This window comes from Mobula birostris, chromosome 13, assembly GCF_030028105.1.
Source record: "Mobula birostris isolate sMobBir1 chromosome 13, sMobBir1.hap1, whole genome shotgun sequence".
Classification (NCBI taxonomy): domain Eukaryota; kingdom Metazoa; phylum Chordata; class Chondrichthyes; order Myliobatiformes; family Myliobatidae; genus Mobula; species Mobula birostris.
The window spans coordinates 89,289,965-89,314,439 of NC_092382.1; positions in this window are offsets into that span (position 1 = coordinate 89,289,965).

The window sequence follows — 24,475 nt, forward strand, 5'->3', positions numbered from 1 at the left end:
ACGTGGGTGCCGCCTGGGCCGGGACTCAGCTCGGAACGTGGGTGCCGCCTGGGCCGGGACTCAGCTCGGAACGTGGATGCTGCCAGGGCCGGGATTCGGCTGGGAACGTGGGTGCCGCCAGGGCTGGGACTCGGCTCGGAACGTGGGTGCCGCCAGGGCCAGGATTCGGCTGGGAACGTGGGTGCCACCAGGGCCGGGACTCGGCTGGGAACTTGGATGCCGCCAGGGCCGGTGCCGGGACCCGGCTCGGAATGTGGGTGCCGCCAGGGCCAGGATTCGGCTCGGAACGTGGATGCCGCCTGGGCCGGGACTCGGCTGGGAACGTGGGTGCCGCCAGGGCCGGGACTCGGCTGGGAACGTGGGTGCCGCCAGGGACGGGACTCGGCTGGGAACGTGGGTGCCGCCAGGGCCGGGACTCGGTTCGGAACGTGGGTGCCGCCAGGGCCGGGACTCAGCTCGGAACGTGGGTGCCGCCAGGGCTGGGGCCGGGACTCGGCTCGGAATGTGGATTAGGGTTTTATACGTTTCAATAAGATCCCCCCTCAATCTTCTAAATTCCAAGAAGATTGAGGGTGGATCTTGTCAAGGTCATGTCAAGAGGACCACTAAATTGACTCCTTTTGAAGTTTTCATACAGAAACCTATGCACACGGGTTCTAGCGTCTTCCACCACCCTCCCCCCCGCCAACCTTCACATGCCCAGACAACGATGATAGGGACTGATGAGAAAACCCTCAAAATAATGAAAGCTCTCGGTGAAGTAATTAGAATAAATGAAGGGAAAGTGACCGCGGCCCTACCCAAACATGAGGAGGGAAATACACATCCCTTTCAACCAAGTGATTATGTATATATTCAATCACTGGAAAAAGGCTCACTCTCACTCTCTCTCTCTCTCTCTCTCTCTCTCTCTCTCTCCCCTTGGTGGAAGGGATCCTAGCAAGTGCCGCTAACCACCCGTACGGCAGTCAAGTACAGGGCAAAGCTGAATGGGTGCACGGAACCAACCGTAAGCTGTATCATCCCTCTCTTCCGAAGTCCCACAGTGTACTGGAAAAGACGGAAAACTGATCAGAAAGAGAATGATGTGAATAACGATATGTGGACTTACTTGCTTTATTGTTGTAGCGCCCAGACCTGCCTGCACTCACAATAATTATTTAGGCTTTGCTTATGATTGTGCTACTCAGACTGGTAAGTCAGGTTTCTGGGTGTCTGTGGGGATTCCTGCTCATGCAGAGGGTGGGGTGCCTTCATGGACAATACCCTTCAATGGAAAGAAACAGGGATGCTTCCAGGTGTTACGTACCCCATAACTGGGTTGTCAAGCCAGCAGAAATGGATCACTCAGTTGGAGTCTGGATTACTAGAACTAAGAAAGTTTTATTAAAGAAACAAGCAACACAGTAATCGAAAGGATAATAAATGCAACAGTTCAGCAATGATAAACACACATGTGCACAGAATTAAGATAACAGCATCAATCAAGCTCTATTGTTGTCTAGGGGTAAATGACCAATTTCAAAGTGACACAAAGTTCAGTCCAATTTAGTAGTTCAGTTCGCAGTAATCGTTGCCATGGCGATGGACAACGTGGGGGGAGAGAGAGAGAGAGAGAGAACGGGAACGACTGATCATTCAGAACGGCTTCCACTCACAGACCGGCGATATTGCTCACAAGCAGCTTTCGGGGCAGGTCCTTGGTGATGTCACCTGAGGTCACCGACTGTGACCCCTCCTCCAGATGCGGTCGATCCTCAGCAGTGAACCCGGCACCCAAGCGAGGGTGGACACACACCGGGTTCCCGTGATCGTACCTTTCCACCCTGTGCGTTGTCCGGTACCTCCCACCGACTCGTGAGAGGCGCACCGCTTCCAGGGTCTCATTACCTCGGGTGTCCCTTTTTATCCCCCTGCTGGGGTATCGCCTGTCCATCACTTCAAACAGTTCAGGGTTCAAAGGGGGAGCCGCTCCAGACAGCTCTCTCTCCCGTCCCTTCATTACACATCTCCAGATGCTGCTTCATTGTTCCTTATCTCTCCTTCCCCTGAGGACAGGTGACAGACCAACTGCTGATGCCACTGGACAGCTAACATCTATGTGTATTCTCGTCACACAGGGTATAATCAAGGCCATAGCTGCGTATGACTGGCCAGGTGAAGAGAAATACGGATAACGAAGCAAACAGACAAAGTACAATATGCAGGGATTGCACGTAGTTACCCTGACCGTTGAAAAGTGCTGGTGTCAGACAGATAAAATGGGTTGATTCGTGTGAATGAATAGGTGTAGAGAGAAAACTAGTACCCGGTGGGATGGCCATAGCACTTCCAAAAGATCTCCTTGGTTGCTAAATGGCAGCTACCGGATATGCAGCGATAAAGCTCACACCTGCCTCCCTTTTACCGTGCCGGATCTTGTCACTCTATGTACCTATGGGTCATTTCCCTCATGACCTAAACCCCTTACCCTCTCACGGAAGAAAAGGGGGATTTGCGAACACAGAAAGGTTCTGGCTGATAGCATTCACTTATTATGGGACAGGGAACAGATTAAGATGGCCTCAGCCCTTGAAAAATAGGCTAATGATACTGCCTCAGCCTTAGAGGATACACAAAAGCAGATTAAAACCTTAACTGCTGAGCTAATATCCATTCGAACAGGAGACCTAAGAAACAGGATGGCCATTGCTTCTACTTCAGCTGAGAAAGGAGGAATGTGTGCGGTTATAGGGCAAAAGTGTTGTACCTATATTCCATATGAATCTGAAAACATAACCCACTCATCCTACCATGTCGAGAAAGATGTAAACCAGACACGTACGATCAGAGAGGATTCCCATAACTGTAACCCTCCTGGAGGCGTGCGCTCCTTTGGAAACATCTTTAGTTGGTGGGGAACACTGACACATTCATGGCATGAGATCCTTCTGCAGACATCGATCTATGGAATGATCTGATGATCAAAATATAAGATACTGCGGACGAAAACTCAATAAAAAGATAGAATATCTGAGTTGTTAACACCTTGTATCTGCTTTTCAATTATCAATATGCCTAGTGCTGGCCTCCGTGCTTAACACAGCTGCACAAATAAGACAAAAAAAAATTTTGTGGGGACCCTTGGCCTGGCAAATCTCTGACAATTAATTAAAAAAAGTATCACGGTTTGATCTTCACCTGTCAGTTACTAACAAGTTAAACACAGGTGTCCCTCTGCCTCACTGCCAGGACTGTGAGAGGTGACAGGAGTGGGGGACTAAACTAAGTCATTTGTTTTTCGTACTTAAACGACTTACTGGCCTAAGGATTTAATGAATCTTCTTCGATGGGATAAACGCCTTAGCTGGGTTCCGAAAACATGATGTGGAAAGAAATCCACAAGGAGTTTTTGCTAACCACCAAACTTGTTTCTAGAACTGTTCGCGTGTAATGTGTCTTAACTCCATACAGGTGTGCTTGCCTTGTTCTTCGAAGTCGGGATCCCACTGTTAGAGGATCGGGCCCCACTCCATGTCGTGACAATAAACTCTGACTGTCACGATGTCGAGTGTACAGTGTTCATGTGAATGAATTAGTATCTGTGAATGGGTTGGTTTCCCTGACAGGTGCTCCGTCTCAGGGTCCGAGGGGCAAGTTCTTGTTTCAGTCAGCCACTCCTGTCACCGTTCAGAGCCCTGGCAGTGAGGCAGGGGGACGCCTGTGTTTTACCACCTGGAAGGGTACCGGGTGACAATCTGTGAATCTCGAGCTCCCAAATAATCGGGAATCAAACCGACATTGTCAGACAGGAAGAGCAATGCGCCGTGTCCTGGCGCCTTGCCGTACTTTGGGATATTGGTTTATTGTTGAAGCCTGTACCGAGGGACAGTGACAATCTTGTCTTGTAAACCGTTCACACAGATCATATCATTACACAGTGCATTGAGATAGAACAAAGTAAAACAATAACAGAATGCAGAACAGAATGTAACAGCTACAGATAAAATGCAGAACAGCGAAACAATACGGTTGTTGCAGCGCATCGGGCGACAGCCTTGTCGTCTCTTTAGCATTTTTGTCTGTCTTTTACGAGGTCGAGTTGCTAGCTGGACGCTCGTCCCAGCATAGATGGAAAGCGTGCAAGGAGCCGAAATCGACTCCACGATCACTCGCCTCGATATCCTGTGCGGGTGCCAGTGCAACACCAGTACAAACGGCTAGCTAAGGTGCAAGATCATAATCCGGTAGATTGTGCTGCCCTGCATCTTCTCATGTTAGGGAATAATCTTATCACATCAGAATATTGTAGGACATATTCAATATCCTTATAACAGTGGGATAGAAACTGTCCTTGAGCCTGGTAGTATGTGTTTTCAGGCTCTGGCATCATCTACCTGATTAGAGGGTAGAGAGGAGAATGCCTGTGTTGGGTGAGGCCGTCGATTATAATGGCTGCTTTACCAAGGCAATGCGAAGTGATGATATTGTCCACGGAGGGGAGGCTGGTCTCTGCGACATCCTGAGCTGTGTCCGTACCTCTGCAGTTTCTCACGGTCACAGGGGGAGTGGTGCAGCGGTTTAGGATGATTTCTCCAAAGGTCAAGGTGGACGTAGCTAACGGAGTGTGGGCTGCGACATTTCCCTGTCTGGGGGCGGGGTGTGGTGGGGGATCGCGATGGTGGTCTCACAGATGTCTCCATGGAGAGGAGAGCGGCGGTGGTCGTGCACCCAGCTCTGTGGAGAAACTCCTTGTGCCTGAGGGAGGAAGAGCTGTGTCCGTCCACTCCGATTCATCTCTGTGTCCACCTGGCCCGGTGCTGAGCAAACAGCTGGTCATCCTCCAGCAGCTCTCCCGCTGACCGCTTGTTGGGACATACCAGGACCAGCCCGTTGACCTCCCCGGGGGTCCTCATTGACCAGTGAATCAGGTGGAGCGACCCTACGGATCCCGTGGCCACAGAGCTGGTACGAGGTTGGGGTTCCTGCGGTAAGGGGCGCGACCCTCCCCCCCCCCACCCCCATTCCAAGGCCTTCTCACCTTTTACAAGTCAAAACATTCCCATTTCCCTGGCTCAATTAACCCAGGTTCCAACTCCACCACGTTACCTTTCTACTGTTTACGGGTCAGTACTGTGCTGGGACCTTCTCGAATTCCCTGAGTACAGGGAATAATTGCCCCAACATCCCCACGTTGCCTTTCCACTGTCTACAGGTCGGAACTGTGCTGGGTCCTTCTTGACTGCGACTCCAAAGACTCCCAGTAGTAACTCCCACCCAGGACAAAATCGCTCAGCTCCCTGCCCATCCATCTCTGTTTATACCCGCCCTCTCTGCATCCCAGGGGGGACACTGACTGCGGTGACTGTCGACGAAGTGTACTATGGTTTCTCACATAAGCCACTGCAGCGGACCTCCCGCACTCCACACCTCTCCCGCCGCGGGCAGAAGGCCAAGTGGTGCAGGGGAACATCGCCGCCTGTAGGTTTCCCTGCCAGTCTCTCCCCCCGCGGATGATCCGTCTCTGGCACTGGGCGTACATCATAGGATACCCTCAATGAACACCTGTCTGGACGTGGAGTCCCGGAAGCCACTGATTCGCCGATTGTTCCACCAGAACATGAAAAAGGAGGGTGAGAGAGAGAGAGAGAGAGCCAAATTATCGCAGCATGTGGAGCAAAGATGCAGAAGTGCCGCTGGTTGTGGGAAAGTGTTTCACAGTTTGGTAGTCGATTGGATTGTATCTTTCCCCAGTAACCTTGTACGTCTTCCAATAATTTTATACTCCCCATCCTGGACAAAGGAATGTGGCTATCTATCTTATCGACGCCGTTCGTGATCTAATAGATCTCTGTCAAACCATAAGACCCAGACGCAAAATTAGGCCATTCGGTCCATCGAGTCTGCTTTGCCATTCCATTATGGCAAATCTCTGAATGTCGAGTCTACCCCATTTTCCTGCCTTCTCCCAAAATATTTAACGCCCTTACTTGTCACGATCCTATTAAACTCTGCTTAAAATATACCCAGTGGCTTGGCCTTCACAGCTTCTGTGCAATGAATTCCACAAATACTCCACTTTATGGCTGGAGGAATTCTACGTCTGTGCCCTCTGGTCCCAGATTTCCCCACTATAGGAAACATCCTCTGCACATCCACTCTGTCGAGGCCTTTCAATATTCAATGGTTCAACGCGATGAGCTGCCTCCTCCTTCTTAACCCCAGTGAGTACAAGCCCAGAACCATCAAACGCCCTTCATATGTCAACCCTTTCATTCCGTTGATTGCTCTCATTAACCTCCTCTGGACCCTCTCCAATGACAACATGTCCCTTCTGAGATAGGGGTTCCAAATTGGATACAGTTCTCCCAAGTGTGGTCTCAACATTGCTCTATAGAGCCTTGAAATTTAAGGTTACCACTCAGCCTCCTTCTCTCCACTATAGGGAACATCCTCCGCACATCCACTCTATCGAGGACTTTCAATATTCTATAGTCATGTGAGATTAGCTCCCTCATTCTTCTAAACCCTAGTGAGTCCAGGCCTCATGCCATTAAACACTCTTCATATGTTAACCCTTTCATTCCAATGTTTTTTCTCATGAACCTCCTCTGCATCCTCTCCCATGCCAACACATTCCTTCTTAGATAAAGATTCCAAACTGCACATAACACACACAAGTGCGGTCTGACCAATGACCTGCAGAGCCTCAGTACTGCAGGTTATCCCTCGGCCTTCGTCTCTCCAGGGAAAACCGTCCCAACCTGTCCAGTCTATCATTAAGTTCTCTAGTGCAGGTGAATCTTTTCTGTGACCTTTTATAGTTTTGTGTAACATGGATCAGACCTCAGCTGGAGTTGTGTGCAGCCTCGGTCGCCAGCTTGCAGGAAGGATGTTTTAACAGTGGAGAGAGGATTTGTTTGGATGTGATCCACTCAAGGGAGATGCTGGTAATGCAGAGTATAGTGAAGAGACAACATGGAATTTTCTCTCCAGAGTGAGGACATGTAGAAATGAGGGTGCATAGGATGCAGGTAGGGGATAGGGGGTGGAGGTAATCTGTGGGTGTTTGGGTCTCACTGTATTTGGGATGAGGGAGGCAGGGATACTCAGTACTTGGAACAGCACTCACATCATTGTGGAAAGAGAGGTTACATATCAGAGCCTGATGAAGATTTTTGAATTGTAAAGCAGAGAAGGGACGTGGTAGATTGAAGGAAAGGGAATAAAGCATGGTTGTGGGGGAGAGGAAAAGATGGAAGGCAGAAGTTGGAGAGGGAGATGTGGAGAGTGAGAAATTATCATCTGGTCTGAAAGAGGGAAGATTTAGTATGCAAACTCAGAGACAAACACTGGAGGTTGGGATTGAGCCAGCTCTTGAGATAGGGATAGAGTGAGAGAATGGGACGGAGGTGCAGTGTGAGAGAGAAAATAGAATTAGAGGGAATAACAGATAGAAAGGGAGTTATAGAGAATGGGAGGGATGAAGAGAGAGAGAAATAAAATGAGATGGAGAGGGAGGGATAGAGTGAACGTGTGAGGAAAATGTGGGAAGGATAAAAAGAAAGAAAGTTGGAGGGAGAGAGGGGGAATGGGAGGGATGGAGGAAGGCAGACAGTGTGCAGTTATACTCTTCCCTAGAAATGGATAAAGAGGGAAATGGTTCCCCAGAGAAGAGCAAGAAACGGGCTTACAAGGAGTACAACAAAACAGGAACTAGAGTGTGTAAGGGTCTAGCTCCCCTCTCCATCTCCTCATCCTCGCCAAATCCTCATCAGTCAGGATATATGGGGCAAACTCCCCTTTGTCCTTTAAGGGACTTGCACCACCCACCCAACTGATCTGTGCACACACACTCTTACCCTCACACTACCCATCCTTTCTGTCCAGCTCAAAGGCCGCCAATGCTCAGCTCTCCACCTTTAGCTCGAATTATAGATGAAATAAAATATACACATTTCTCAAAACTTTGTGTTCAGTCTGTTGCATGTTTATTGAGCACGCACAAGCAATAGCAAATCAAATCATCAGCTTCACTAGCAAATAATATTCAGCAATTTCAATGATCCCTTTGTTATTCAGTCCTTCAAACCAACGTAGAGCTTCTGTCACCATCTGACACGTTATACCGTCTCTGCACTGTATTCTCCGAGGCCTTGTCCCCCTCTCGCTCTCTCAGTTTGTGCAAATCTGTGGTTAGAGATCAACTTTACATGCTCAGTGTGAGAGGGATGGAGACCAAGAATGTGTCAGAAGGACAGAAAGATGATGAGAGCATGTCAGAGGGAGAGATGGAGTGCAAGAGTGCGTCAGAGGGAAAGATGGAAAATGAGAGTGCGTCAGAGTAAGAGCTGGAGAATGAACCTACATCAGAGAGATGGAGAATGAGAGCATGTCAGATGGAAAGATGGAGAATGGGAATTTATTAGTGGGAGAGCTGGAGAAAGAGATAATTAGAGGGAGGGATGGAGAATGAGAGTGTATCAGAGTGAGAGCTGGAGAATTAGAGTGTGTCAGATGGAGTGATGGAGAATGAGAGTGCATCAGACACAGATATGTAAGGGTGTCATACTGGATGGGTGGATATGTGCAGGGGTGTTGAGGTGATTGTGTGGATGTGTGTAGGAGTGATCTGTGGTGTGTGAGTGTACATATATGTCTGTGCAAGGGTGTACAGGATATTTTCCTTCGACATCCGGATATCCAGAGACATTCCTCACTACATCCACAGTCCATGACAACTTCAATTTTCAGCGTTTTATCAAGAAAGGCAATTTATTATTTCAAACATTATTTCAGTTCAGTCAAACAGTTAACAGCAAAATTGGTGATCAATTAAAGCAATGAAGCCCAATATCAGCTAATTTTCTAATTCGATTGTAGCTCCAGATGTGTGTCTCACATTGACCCAGTCCTGCAGTGAGGAGTGTCGGTGTTTACAGGGACTATACCCTGTGGAAAGTGTGTGACGTCTCACACTGACCCAGTCAGTTAGTGAGGGTTGGTGGTGTTTACAGGGTCCATACACCGTGAAACATGTGTGATGTCTCACACTAACTGAGTCCTGTAGTGAGAGGTGTTGGTGTTTACAGGGAACTGCACACTGTGGAAGGTATGTGACGGCTCACACTGACCCAGTCCTGTAGGGAGTGGTGTTGGTGTTTACAGGGGTCATACCCAGGATATCCTGTGATTAATATCATTTGGGTGATCTGCTCCTCCTGGAAGCGGCCGGGTCTGTGTGGTCATTCTCAGTTCTAGACTTCTGCTCTCACTACTCAATGGGATTGCACTTCACAATGTGATCATCTGAAAATTTGCAGGCTACAGCACGCTGGGGAATCAGCAGAATATAGCAACATCTTTGGGCTCAGCTGGGATTAACCCACTGTGAGCAGCATCTTTTGCTTAAGGCGGACTAGAGAAAGGAAGTGGGTGTAAAGCATCAGGGAGCGGCAACAGCATCCTCACTTATCTGGAGGCTCCGACGCGACCTCCGAAAGCACGATCTGAGGATCTGGATCCCCGAACATCTCCTGGAGCTGCAACACAAAGAGTGGGAAAGGTGAGTGATTGCTGAGCAAGAGAGTCGGAAGAGGGGAGTTGTGAGGGGGCGAGGCGAGCAGGGTTATTAGTGGCAGAGATGGGACAGAGAGTGCGGCAGCTAATTGGAAAGGAGGAGGAGTGGAAGAGAGAAAATTGAGAGAGTGAGAGAGAAATGAGAAACGAGGAGGAAATGGGATGAAGAGAGTGGAAGTTTGCAGGGGGAATAGAAGGAGAGGATATCGGTTCCCATGTTCCTTCCTCCCTTCACCCCATCCCGTTCAGTTCTCTCTCACCTTGCGTACGATGGCTTCCTGCACTGCTTCTTCACTCATGTCTCCACTCGTTGTCACCAGCACGTCAATCCACTTGTCCTCTTGCTCTGAACAATACAGCCCAGTGTCAAGATGGTATCACTGTAAGGATGTGTTCCCTCATCTCTGTACCTTCGATCGTGCAATCTCTTCTTCCCCCGTCCCCACCCTTTAACATCTTGATCCACCATCACCACCCACCCCCATCTCATCGAATATGTAATATATATTGTTTTTCCAGAAGACAGGGACAGGGGGAATGTGAGATAAAGGCAGGCAGATGGGGAGGGTGGAGCGGTGGCCACGGATTGGGAGAGCAAGGGAAAGAGCATGAACTGTTAGTGATGGGAAGCTGTGAATGAGGGAGCATCAGACTGAGTGGGGTGAAAGGTGGTAGTGAAAGAGTGTGAGTGAGAAAAGAGACTGAAATGTGAATAAAAGATCGGTGAAAAATAATCTAACTGTTCTTGGGTTTCCAGCCAGGTACAGGTATCAATGATAACCATTGCTTCAATGATATACTCTGCCATCTTCATTTTAGACGATGCCTGGGCATGTCCAGTCTGGTGGTATTTGTGCCCCATAGTGCATCCGTCCTGAATGATTTAACTTCATCCAATCAGGTTTCCACTGCCCCACTTTGTTTAGTACCGAATTCCAGTTCCTACATTGAGCACGGCCTTCATCATGGTTAAAACTGTTTTCCTCTAGTTTTACTTCAATGGCTTCCTTCACCATGCAGTCGCAAAAGCCATTGGCGTGGCACTGTGGTTCTGCGCCGTCAAAGTCGATCCTACAGCCAATGAGAATGCAATGTTCACCTATGCCAATTTCTCTGGGTAACCCGGTAACACCTCCTGTGTTCCTTGATACGGGTTTCCAGCGTGCTGGCTGACATAAGGTGCTCGGTATTCACTGGGAATTGTGTAAACACCAGTCAACCTGAGTCCCAGCTCATCTTCGACCCGCATAAATTGTAACTTGAGCTTCCTTACAGGTTCGTAGATGGTATTAATCTGATATTTCTTCAGGATCCTGGCAATCCTTCCACAAACTGTAGCGACAGACTCCTCCTCACTGTTAGGATTCCTGGTTTCTCTGTGAATCATTTGAAGGGCCCGATTGATTTTCTTCATTTTGTAGGCATTCTTGTAGGAATGTCATATATAATCTTCTTATTTCCTGGGGGAGACCCTCTAGTTTCAAAATAGCATTTTGCACAGTTAATCAAAGTGGAATGAACTTGGGAGGTGTGATGGTGACTGTTATTGTGGAGGTACAAGTCTATGTGAGTGGGTTTCTGATAGATGCCATGTCTGAGGCTACTGTCCAATTTCTGCCATATTGGAAAGCCCAGGAATAGGAGGCAACCATTCTTCTCCATCTCCATCATAAATTGTATGTTTGGATATTCCAATGGCCATGGAATAGCTGGAGTGCCTGCTATCCATGAGGCTACACTTTGAAGATGAATATCTCCAGAGTGGGAGCGGTAGAAGCATGGAATGTGAGACCTCCCAATTACCCTGAATGCGCATACATGAGGAAATCTGCAGATGCTGGAATTTCGAGCAACACACATAAAAGTTGCTGGTGAATGCAACAGGCCAGGCAGTATCTCTAGGAAGAGATTCGTTTCGGGCCGAGACCCTTTGTCAGGACTAACTGAAAGAAGAGCTAGTAAGAGATTTGAAAGTGGGAGGGGGAGGGGTGGATATCCAAAATGATAGGAGAAGCCAGGAGGGGGAGGGATGGAGCCAAGAGCTGGACAGGTGATTGGCAAAAGGGATATGAGAGGATCATGGGACGGGAGGCTTAGGGAGAAAGAAAGTGGGTGGGGGGAAGCCCAGAGGATGGGCAAGGAGTATGGTGAGAGGGACAGATGGAGAAAAAGGAGAGAGAAAAGGCTATACACACACACACACATATATATATTGGATGGGGTACGATGGGGGGAGGAGGGACATTAACGGATAACAGAAGTTAGAGAAGTCAATATTCATGCCATCATGTTGGAGGATACCCAGACGGAATATAAGGTGTTGTTCCTCCAACCTGAGAGTGGCTTCATCTTTACAGTAGAGGAGGCCGTGAATAGACATATCAAATGGGAATGGGACGTGGAATTACAATGTGTGGTCACTGGGAGATCCTGCTTTCTCTGGCGGATTGGATGGTTTTATGGACATGTGAAATTATGTCAGTAAGATTAGACTGGTACACCGTAATTACAGAATTTAAGCTCTGTTATTGGGTGTAGTGTGTTAATGAGGAATGACGACTAATGATCACATGGAGAACACACCCATGGAGTAACACATCAAGGAAACAGGCCCTTTCACCCAACTGGTCCATGCTGACCGAAGTGCCAACTTGAACTGGCCTCATTTTCTTGTGTTTGGCCCACATCCCTCTAAATTTAACAATATACATATTCATACAAATGTCTTTTAAATGCTCTTATTGTGCCTGCCTGAACTACATTTTCTAGCTACGTGTCGAAGATACACATCATTCTCTGTGTGGAGAACTTGTACCTCAGATCTCCTTTACACCTTTCCCTGGACAATTTACAACACTTAAAAGGCATTTGAACAGGACGATAAGAGAATGAGGCCATTTAGCCGATTGAGTGTACTTTACTTTCTCCTCTTGGCTGATACAATTTCAGCTCCAATCTCCCGCCTTCTCCCCATATCCCTTTCTGTTCTGAACAATTAATAAACAATCAACCTCTGCCTTAAATATTTATAAAGACTTGGCCTCCACAACTGCCTGTGGTGAAAAATTCCACAGATTCATCACTCTCTAGCTAAGGAAATTCCTCCTCACATCCATCATAAAAGGAGCCGCTCTATTCTGAGGCTGTGTCCCCTGATCTTAGACTCTCCCATAACAGGAAACATTCTCTCCACTCTATCAAGGCCTTTCACCATTCAAAAGGTTTAAACGAGGTCACCCATCGTTCTTTTGAGTTCAAGTGAATAAGTCTCAGAGCCAAAGGGATGGCAGGACTTTCATATGAAGAAAGACTGGATGAACTGGGCTTGTACTCGTTGGAATTTAGAAGATTGAGGGGGGATCTGATTGAAACGTATAAAATCCTAAAGGGATTGGACAGGCTAGATGCAGGAAGATTGTTCCCGATGTTGGGGAAGTCCAGAATGAGGGGTCACAGTTTGAGGATAGAGGGGAAGCCTTTTAGGACCGAGATTAGGAAAAACTTCTTCACACAGAGAGTGGTGAATCTGTGGAATTCTCTGCCACAGGAAACAGTTGAGGCCAGTTCATTGGCTATATTTAAGAGGGAGTTAGATATGGCCCTTGTGGCTACGGGGGTCAGGGGGTATGGAGGGAAGGCTGGGGCGGGGTTCTGAGTTGGATGATCAGCCATGATCATAATAAATGGCGGTGCAGGCTCGAAGGGCCGAATGGCCTACTCCTGCACCTATTTTCTGTGTTTCTATGTTTCTATACTCAAACGCATTTCATATGACGCGCCATTCAATCCTGGAATCATTTTTGTGCATCTCCTTTGAAACCTCTCCAGTTTCAGCACATCCTTTCAAAGATAAGGGGCTCAGAAGTGCTCACAATACTCCAAGTGAACCCTCACCAGTCCTTCATAAAGCTTCAACAGTACTTCCTTGCTTTGATATTATTTAATATCCCTCCTTGTTTTAATAATTGATTCTCCATTGTCTATCCTGCTTGTTATTTCTTCAATAGATTCCAACAGATTTGTTAGGCAAGATTTTCCCTTGAGGAAACCATGCTGACTCTGGTTTATTTTATCAAGTGCCTCAAAATACCCTGAGACCTAATCCTTAATAATGGACCCCAGCTTCTTCTCAACCATTGAGGTCACACTAATGGGCCTATAGCTTCCTTTCTTCTGCCTCTCCCTTCTTGAATAGTGGAGTGACCTTGACTATGTTCCAGTCTTCCGGAGCCATTGCAAAATCGGGTGGTTCTTGAAAAATTACTGGATGCCTCCACGGTCTCCAGCCACCTCTTTCAGAATCCTGGTGTGTACACCATCTGTTCCAGGTGACCTACCTACCTTCAGACCTCACAGTTTCCCAAGAACCTACAATTTAGTTACAGTAATTTCACAGCCTTCATGACCCCGACACATGGAACTTCCACCACATTTCCAGAGTCTTCCATAGTGGACTGAAGCAAAATACTTATTCAGTTTGTTCACCTTTCTGTTGTCCTCCATTACTACCCCTCCAGCATCGTGTCTGATACCCACGCCACTCTCAACTCCCTTTTACACACTATGTATCTGAAGAAATATCTGGTATCCTCTTTAATATTATTGGCTAGCTTACTTTTGTTTTCAATCCTTACATTCTTAATTTTCTTTTCTCTTGCCTTCTGTTGGTTTTTAAAACCTTCCCAATCCTCTAACTTCCCTTATGTTGGCTTTGTTTTCTCTTGTTAGCCACTGCTGTGGCATCTTTCTCTTAGAATATTTCTTCCTGTTGGGATGATTATGTCCTGTTGCTTGTAAATTGCTTCCAGATATTCCAGCCATTGCTGCTCTGCCATCACTCAAACCCCTCTCAAATGCCTCTGTAATTCTCTTTACACCACAGTAATATTGATATATCTGACTTTAGCTTCTCCTCAAAATTTAAGGTGAATTCAATTACCGTATGATAACTTTACTAGAAGTGTTCTTTTACGTTAAGATCTCTAATCAATTCCAGCTCATTGCACAACACCTATCCAGAATAGCTGATGCACTAGTAGGCTCAAATATGAGCTGCTCTAAAAAGCCATCTTGTAGGCAGGCTAGAAATTCCTCCTCCTGGAATACAGCATGGCTATTGTAACCTTGCACTTTTGCCATGCATTTTTTTTAAATCCCATTGCAATTTACTGCTGGGGGGGTAGACAATTTCCATGAAGGTCTTTTTACCTTTGCAGTTCCACAATGATTCAACACCTTCCAATCCTTTGTCACCTCTTTCTAATATAACCATATAACCATATAACAATTACAATAGACAATAGGTGCGGAAGTAGACTATTTGGCCCTTCGAGCCTGCACCGCCATTCTGAGATCATGGCTGATCATCTACTATCAATACCCGGTTCCTGCCTTGTCCCCATAACCCTTGATTCCCCTATCCATTAGATACCTATCTAGCTCCTTCTTGAAAGCATCCAGAGAATTGACCTCCACTGCCTTCTGAGGCAGCGCGTTCCACACCTCCACAACTCTCTGGGAGAAGAAGTTCCTCCTCAACTCTGTCCTAAATGACCTACCCCATACTCTTAAACCATGCCCTCTGGTACTGGACTCTCCCAGCATCTGGAACATATTTCCTGCCTGTATCTTGTCCAATCCCTTAATAATCTTATATGTCTCAATCAGATCCCCCCTCAATCTCCTTAATTTCAGCGTGTACAAGCCCAGTCTCTCTAACCTCTCTGCGTAAGACAGTCCTGACATCCCAGGAATTAACCTACTGAACCTACACTGCGCCTCCTCCACAGCCAGGATGTCCTTCCTTAACCCTGGAGACCAAAACTGCACACAATACTCCAGGTGTGGTCTCACCAGGGCCCTGTACAAATGCAAAAGGATTTCCTTGCTCTTGTACTCAATTCCCTTTGTAATAAAGGCCAACATTCCATTAGCCTTCTTCACTGCCTGCTGCACTTGCTCATTCACCTTCAGAGACTGATGAACAAGTACTCCTAGATCCCTTTGTATTTCTCCCTTACCTAACTCCACACCGTTCAGATAATAATCTGCCTTCCTGTTCTTGCTCCCAAAGTGAATAACCTCACACTTATTCACATTAAATGCCATCTGCCAAGTTTCTGCCCACTCACCCAGCCTATCCAAGTCACGTTGAATTCTCCTAATATCCTCATCACATGTCACACTGCCACCCAGCTTAGTATCATCAACAAACTTGCTGATGTTATTCACAATGCCTTCCTCCAAATTATTGACGTAAATCGTAAACAGCTGTGGTCCCAATACCGAGCCCTGTGGCACCCCACTAGTCACTGCCTGCCAATCCGAGAAACACCCATTCACTGCCACCCTTTGCTTTCTATCTGCCAACCAGTTTTCTATCCATGTCAATATCCTCCCCCCAATGCCATGAGCTCTGATTTTACCCACCAATCTCCTATGTGGTACCTTATCAAATGCCTTCTGAAAGTCAAGGTACACCACATCCACTGGATCTCCCGCGTCTATCTTCCTGGTTACATCCTTGAAAAACTCCAATAGATTAGTCAAGCATGACTTGCCCTTGGTAAATCCATGCTGGCTCGGCCCAATCCTATCACTGCTATCAAGATATGCCGCTATTTCATCTTTAATAATGGATTCTAGCATCTTCCCCACTACTGATGTTAGGCTAACATAGATAGTTCTTTGTTTTCTCCCTTCCTCCTTTCTTAAAAAGTGGGATAACATTAGCCATTCGCCAATCCTCAGGAACTGATCCTGAATCTAAGGAATATTGGAAAATGATCACCAATGCATCCGCAATTTCCAGAGCCACCTCCTTTCGTACCCTAGGATGCAGACCATCTGGACCTGGGGATTTGTTAGCCTTCAGTCCCATCAGTCTACGCATCACAGTTTCCTTCCTAATGTCAATCTGTTTCAGTTCCTCTGTTACCCTATGTCTTTGGCCCATCCATACATCTGGGAGATTGCTTGTGTCTTCCCTAGTGAAGACAGATCCAAAGTACTTATGAAATTCGTCTGCCATTTCTCTGTTTCCCATAACAATTTTTCCCAATTCATTCTTCAAGGGCCCAACATTGTTCTTAACTATCTTCCTTCTCTTCACATACCTAAAAACACTTTTGCTATCCTCCTTTATATTCCTAGCTAGCTTGGGGTCATACCTCATTTTTTCTCCCTGTATTGCCTTTTTAGTTAAGTTCTGTTGCTCCTTAAAAATTTCCCAATCATCCGTCTTCCCACTCACCTTAGCTCTGTTATACTTCTTTTTTAATGCTATGCTATCTCTGACTTCCTTTGTCAACCACTGTGGCCACTTTCCCCCCTTTGAATCCTTCCTTTTCCGGGGGATGAACTGATTTTGCACCTTGTGCATTATTCCTAAGAATACCTGCCATTGCTGTTCCACTGTCTTTTCTGCTAGGCTATCCGACCAGTCAACTTTGGCCAGCTCCTCCCTCATGGCTCCATAGTCTCCTTTGTTCAACAGCAATACTGACACTTCTGATCTGCCCTTATCCCTCTCAACTTGCAGATAAAAACTTATCATATTATGGTCACTACCTCCTAATGGCTCCTTTACTTCAAGATCCCTTATCAAATCCTGTTCATTGCACAACCCTAAATCCAGAATAGCCTTATCCCTGGTCGGCTCTCGTACAAGCTGCTCCAAAAATGCATCCCGTAGGCACTGTACAAACTCCCTATCCTGGGGTCCAGTACCAACCTGATTTTCCCAGTTCACCTGCATGTTGAAATCCCCCATAACGACTGCGACATTTCCTTTGCCACATGCCATTGTTAACTCCCTGATCAATTTGCACCCAATACCCATGCTACTGTTTGGGGGCCTGTAGATAACACCTATTAGGGTCTTTTTGCCTTACTGTTCCTCAGTTCTATCCACACTGACTCTACTTCTCCTGATTCTATATTCCCCCTTGCAAGGGACTGAATCTCATTCCTCACCAACAGGGCCACCCCACCCCCTCTGCCCACCTTTCTGTCTCTTCGATAGCACGTATACCCTTGTACATTCAATTCCCAGGTCTGATCCCCCTGCAGCCATGTCTCCGTTATCCCAACAACATCATAGTTACCCATTTGCACCTGAGCTTCAAGCTCATCCGCCTTATTTCTGACACTTCGTGCATTCAGATATAGAATTTTTCACCCATTTCTCCTCTCTCTGTTTAAATCGCTGCCTGTTGTGCATAACCCAACTCCCCGAACTCTCACCAGGATATACGCCCCTTGAATTTTGTTGTCCTTCTTAAATTTACTTACTCTTTCTGCACATTTAACTCCATGTTCCGTCAGACCATCCCTCTGCACATTACAGCACGGAAACAGCGTGGAAACAGGCCATCTCGGCCCTTCTAGTCCGTGCCGAACTCTTACTCTATCCTAGTCCCACCGACCTGCACTCAGCCCATAACCCTCCATTCCTTTTCTGTCCATATATCCATCCAATTTAACTTTAAACGACAGCATAGAACCTGCCTCAACCACTTCTTCTGGAAGCTCATTCCACACAGCTACCACTCTCTGAGTAAAGAAGCTCCCCCTCATGTTACCTCTAAACTTTTGCCCTCTAAATCTCAACCCATGTCCTCTTGCTTGAATCTTCCCCAATCTCAATGGAAAAAGTCTATCCACGTCAACTCTATCAATCCCCCTCATAATTTTAAACACCTCTATCAAGTCCACCCTCAAACTTCTACGCTCCAAAGAATAAAGACTTAACTTGTTCAACCTTTCTCTGTAACTTAGGAGATGAAACCCAGGCAACATTTTTAGTAAACCTCCTCTGTACTCTCTCAATTTTATTGACATCTTTCCTATAATTCGGTGACCAGAACTGTACACAATACTCCAGATTTGGCCTTACCAATGCCTTATACAAATTCAACATTACATCCCAACTCCTGTACTCAATGCTCTGATTTATAAAGACTGGCAAACCAAAAGCTTTCTTCATCACCCTATCCACATGAGATTCCACCTTCAGAGAACTATGCACCATTATTCTTAGATCCCTCTGTTCTACAGCATTCTTTAATGCCCTACCATTTACCATGTATGTCCTATTTTGATTAGTTCTACCAAAATGTAGCACCTCACATTTTTCAGCATTAAACTCCATCTGCCATCTTGCAGCCCACTGTTCTAACTGTCCTAAATCTCTGCGAGTTTTGAAAACCTACCTCATCATCCACAACTCCACCTATTTTAGCATCATCTGCATACTTACTAATCCAATTTACCACCCCATCATCCAGATCATTAATATATATTACAAACAACATTGGACCCAGTACAGATCCCTGAGGCACACCGCTACACACCGTCCTCCAATCTGACACACAGTTATCCACCACTACTCTCTGGCATCTCCCATCCAGCCACTGCTGAATCCATTTGACTACTTCCATATAAATGCCTAATGATGGCACCTTCCTAACTAATCTTCTGTGTGGTACCTTGCCAAAGGCCTTACTGAAGTCCACATAGACAACATCCACCATTTTACCCTTGTCAACTTTCTTAGTAACCTCATTAATAAATTCAATAAGATTTATCAAACAGGAACTTCCACGCACAAATCCATGTTGACTGTTCCTAAATCAGACCCTGCCTATCCAGATAATTATATATACCATCTCTAAGTATACTTTCCATCAATTTACCCACCGCTGACGTCTCTTAGAACCCTTTTTAAACAATGGAACCACATGAGCAATATGCCAATCCTCTGGCACCATCCTAATGATTTGATTACCCTTCCTGCCTATTCTTTCAATGCAATGTGTATCATTGGACATTAAGCTCCTTGTTAAAATCTTCTTTCAGCCAACATTCAGAGATGCCTAGAACTGCAACTGTGCTACAAGTTCATCTATCTTATTCCAAATACTGTGCACATTCAAATATAACATCTTCAGTCCTGTATTCACCCTTTTCAATTTTGTCCACCTTTTATGTTGCAACTCATCCCATTGATTGCAATTTTGCCTTATCAACAGTCTCTCCTCACCACATATTGCCCTCTGTTTGTAAACTAGCTGACTCATTTTCAGAATTATTAACTGCCTTTCCTACAATAACTCTTGCATTGAAATGTATACAAATCAGGACACTAGTCGTACGATGCTCAACCTTTTGATTTCTAATTTTGTTTGAGGACTTACCAACATCTGACTCCATAACCTCTCCATCCATAACTGTTCTGGCACTCTGGTTCCCAACCCCAGCAACTCTAGTTTAAACCCCACATGCAGTAATAATAAACCTTTCCTCTAGGATATTAGTCCTCCTCCAGTTCAGGTGAAAGCCGTCCCCTTCTGTATACATCCCACCTTCCCTGGAAGAGAGCCCAATGATCCAAAAATCTTATGATCTCCCTTCTACACCAACTCCTTAGTCACCTATTAAACTGTGTAATCATCTTAGTTCTGAACTCTTTAGTACATGGCATGGGGAGAGCCCTGTGATCACAACCCTGGAGGTCCTGCCTTTTAATTTAGCACATAAATCCCTGAACTCCCGATGCAGAACCTCATTGTGGACCACAATTTCTGGCTGTTAACCCTCCCACTTTAGAATGATGACGACTCAATCCAAGATATTGAGTCTGATACCAAGGAGGCCACACGCCATCTGCGGATCTCGTTCTCACCCGCAGAAGCTCCTGTCCATTCCCTTATTACCACAGCATGCCTCTTCTCCTCCCTTCCCTTCTGAGTCACAGAGGCAGACTCAGGGGCAGAGACTTGAATGCCAGACTCATTGTGACAATCTCCAGCATCTGTACATTCATTTCACTTCATGTTTACCACAATGCATGACCTTCTGTTCATCCTGCACTTCCACGTACCAGTCCCAGTCGCCTCCTTAACACCAACCGCACGGATTACCGGGATATTTGTGTCCATTCCAATTGGTCAGATGAGTTATGCAACACGTTTTTACTTGCTTCCACACAGCTCTCCTCTCGGTAACTCCCATATGATCTCGGCCTTCCCAAACCCCTCGGCCCTCAGCACCCCTGTCACCTATCTCCCTCAGCCACTTGTTTGTCCACCTGCTTCGGTAACCCATACACTCATCTCCCTCTGCCACTCTGTCACCATTCTCCCATCTGTCAGTCTCTTGTTTCTGGTTCAATCCCTTGAATGATGAATTCAGAGAGTCTCTGTTTAAAACACATCCCCACAACTGACACCTGGACTCGTATGTGGTTCCCTGCATTGAAATGTGGCTTCTCAACCACTGATGGCAGAAAAAACTGGCCTGTAGGATCCTTCCTTCTACCTCTCTACCTTGTTGAAGAGTGGACTGACATCTCTTATTTTCCAGTCTTCCAGAAACATTTCAGAATCCAGTGATTTTGGAAAGATGATTACAAAGGTTCTGTTTGAATCCCTCAGATGATGATTGCAGGGAGGAGTCTTTGTAAAACATATCCCCACAACTGATAACTGAGCTTGTAACTAGGTCCACTATCATGGAGAAATCATTACTTGTCTCAGAAGATGTCTCCTCGGTTTGTAGAGTTGGTACAGTAATAAACAGGGGTACTTAGTTGGAAAACAGGAACAGAAAATTGACCACTCTGTTCGGACTCCAACATCCTTCCAACCACTGATTTCAGAATAACTGGCTTGTAGTTTCCTTCTTTCTGACTCTCCAACTTCTTCAAGAGGGTAGTGACATCTGTAATTTTCATGTGTTCTGGAAATATTTAGAATCTAGTGATTCTGGAAAGATCATTACTAATACCCCCACAATCTCTTCAGCCATCTCTTCCAGAACTCTGGGGTGTACACTATCTGGTCCAGGTGACTCGTCTACATTCAGACCTTCTGTTCCCCAGGAACCTCCTCTCTTGTTATGGAAACACAGACATTCAAAGTTCCACCACAGAGGCTTGGGAGAGTCTAACACCGACAATGTGCTTGTAGATGGTTATGGGATTGTGGAAAAAGTCAATTAATCCCAGCATCTGTACATTCATTTCACTTCATTTTTATCATACTGCATGACCTTCTATTTATCCCACTATTCTAGGAACCAGACCCAGAAGCCGCTCCAACATCCATTGTTTGGAATACCGAGACTTTTACTTACTTCCCTACCCCTCTGCCGCCGGTCTTTCCCAAACCTATTTGGCCTTCCCACACCCCTCACTCCTCAGTACCTCCATCACCCATCTCCCTCACACTCCATCACCCAGTCGCCTTCACTTCTCCGTCACCCATCACCGTTGGACAGTCCATCACCCACCACCCTCCATCAGGCTGTCGCCCATCCCCTCAGCCACACTGTCGCCCACCTCCCTATGTCACCCCCTCACCCATCTCCCCTCAATCAGACCCTTGATTCTCAAAACAGATCTATAGAAGTGATACCTCTGCTTGAATCTGGGTCCATGATGGTGGAAAAATCATCGGCCTGACCAGGAGATGTCCCCTCAAGTTGTGGAGTTGGTACAGATGCTAGATCTGCAATAAACAGGGACACATGGTGGGCACAGGGGAACAGACAACTGATCACCCAGTTGGGACTCCAACATCATCACAACCACTGATGATAGAATAACTGGCCTGTACTTCCCTCCTTCTGCCTCTCTACCTCCTTGAAGAGTGGAGTTACATTTGTAATTTTCTAAGAGACCCCTCCATAGTACCAACACTTGCCGATCACACATTTCATGTAAGGTTACACAGCACTCACCCAAATACCAGTCACTGCATTCTGCATCTTCCCCAGGTGACTTAAGTCATCCCAGCCAAATCAGCTCCATCTTTCTACTGGACGGCTGGAACCCTCTTTGTCAATTTCACCATTTCCACTCCGTCATTCCTTTTCAATACGTCATTCCCTCCAGAACAATTCCGATGATGCAGCATCCAGGGATACTGAGATTTGACTCTGTATGTTACAGTCACTTAATTATCCACAGCACCTTTACACTGATTTCACCTCATGTATATCTCAACAACCAAGCTTCTGTTCATCCCACCCACCCATGTTCCAGGCCCAGTGGCCTCGACGATTCCTGCTGCTCATGGCAAACCTTCAAGTTTATGCCTATCCCCATTGGTCAATCTGTCACTATCTCCATCTCTATCTCTGTTAATGATCCCCCTCGGCCACTCCGTCACCCATCCCCCTCTGCCACTCAGTCACCCATCTGCCTTGGTCACTCCATCACCACTTAGTCAGTCCCTTGATCCTAGTTGAATCCCACCAACTGGAATACCGAGACATTTCTGTCCATTCCAATTGGTCATACCCATCATGCAACATGCATTTACTTGCTTCTCCACCCTCCTGTCTTGGTCTCTCTTACACCCCTCTGTACTTGGTAGCTACATCACACATCACCCTCAGTCATTTACTCGCCCATCAGTCAGTCCCGTGATTCTAGTTGAATCCCACTGCTTAGAATACCAAGATATTTCTGTCCATTCCCTTTGGTCAGACCCGTCATGTAACATGCTTCTACTTGAACGATCATTACTACTGCTTCCACAATCTCTTCAGCCTCCTCTTCCAGAACTTTGGGGAGCCCATTGTCTGCTCCAGGTAACTTATCCAAATTCAGACCATTCAGTTTGCCAACAACCTCCTCTCTACTTCTGGGAACACAGTCCAGTCAAAGCTTCACAATAGACATTTGAAGGAGGCTCCATTTCAACAAGCCATTGCACTGATAAAGGTGCTTGTTGATGGTTCTGGGACTGTGGTCAAAGTAGTGCTCTGTACCCTACTCTTCCCAAGTGATCCTGAATGTGTTTCAAATCAGGGGCACATGGTGAGTGTAGGAGAGGATATATTGTGCCAGCTTGTGATGGGTCGAGACTACAGGAATCCCCTCAACCAGTCTTCCATCGTACCAACACAGGATCATCACACCCCATCATGTAAGGTTAAACTGCACTCACCCAAACACCAGTCTTGGCATCTTGCATCTTCCTCCCATGACAGTTGCTATGTCATCCCAAAGAAATCACCTCCATTTTTATAGCAGATGGCTAGAAATCTTTGACAATTTCTCCATTCCCAATCTAAGTCACATATTACCTATACATCAGACACTCCAGAACAATTATCTAAGATGCAACATCCAGGAATATTCAGCTCTGATCCCATCTGCTATAGTCTCGTAACTCTCCCCATCATCTGTACATTCATTTCTTTTTCTGTTTATCTCAATGCACAACCTTCTATTCATCCTGCTCACCTCCTTCAACCTCCTCTCTTGTTATGGAAACACAGGCATTCAAAGATCCACCGGAGAAGCTTGGGGATTGTCTCCATTTCTCAACCCCTACCGCTGACAGTGCTGTTGTCGATGGTTAAGGGATTGTGGATAAAATCATACTCTGTACCCTATAGTTCCCAAGAGACACTGAATGTATTTTAAATCAGGGACACATGGTGAGAGTTGGAGAGGAAGTATTGAGCTAGTTTGTGATGGGAAGAGACTACAGGAATCACCAATCAAAGATCATTACTTCTAGAACCCTTGGGTGCTCACTATCTGGTCCAGGTGACTTGTCTACATTCAGACCTTTCTGTTTCCCAAGAACATTCGCTCTTGTTATGGAAACATGGACATTCAAATTTCCACCACAGAGACTTGTGGGAGGCTCCATTTCTACCAAGCCTAACACTGACAATGCCGTTGTAGATATTTATGGGATCATGGACAAGGACATACTCTGTACCCTGCTACTCCAAGAGACAGTGAATGTGTTTTAAATCAGGGACACAGGGCAAGTGTTGAAGAGGAAGTACTGAGTAAATTTGTGATGGGATGAGACTACAGGAATCACCAATATCAGCATTCCATCATGCTATCACTGGCCCATCGTGCTGTACCATTTTAGGTTATACAACACTC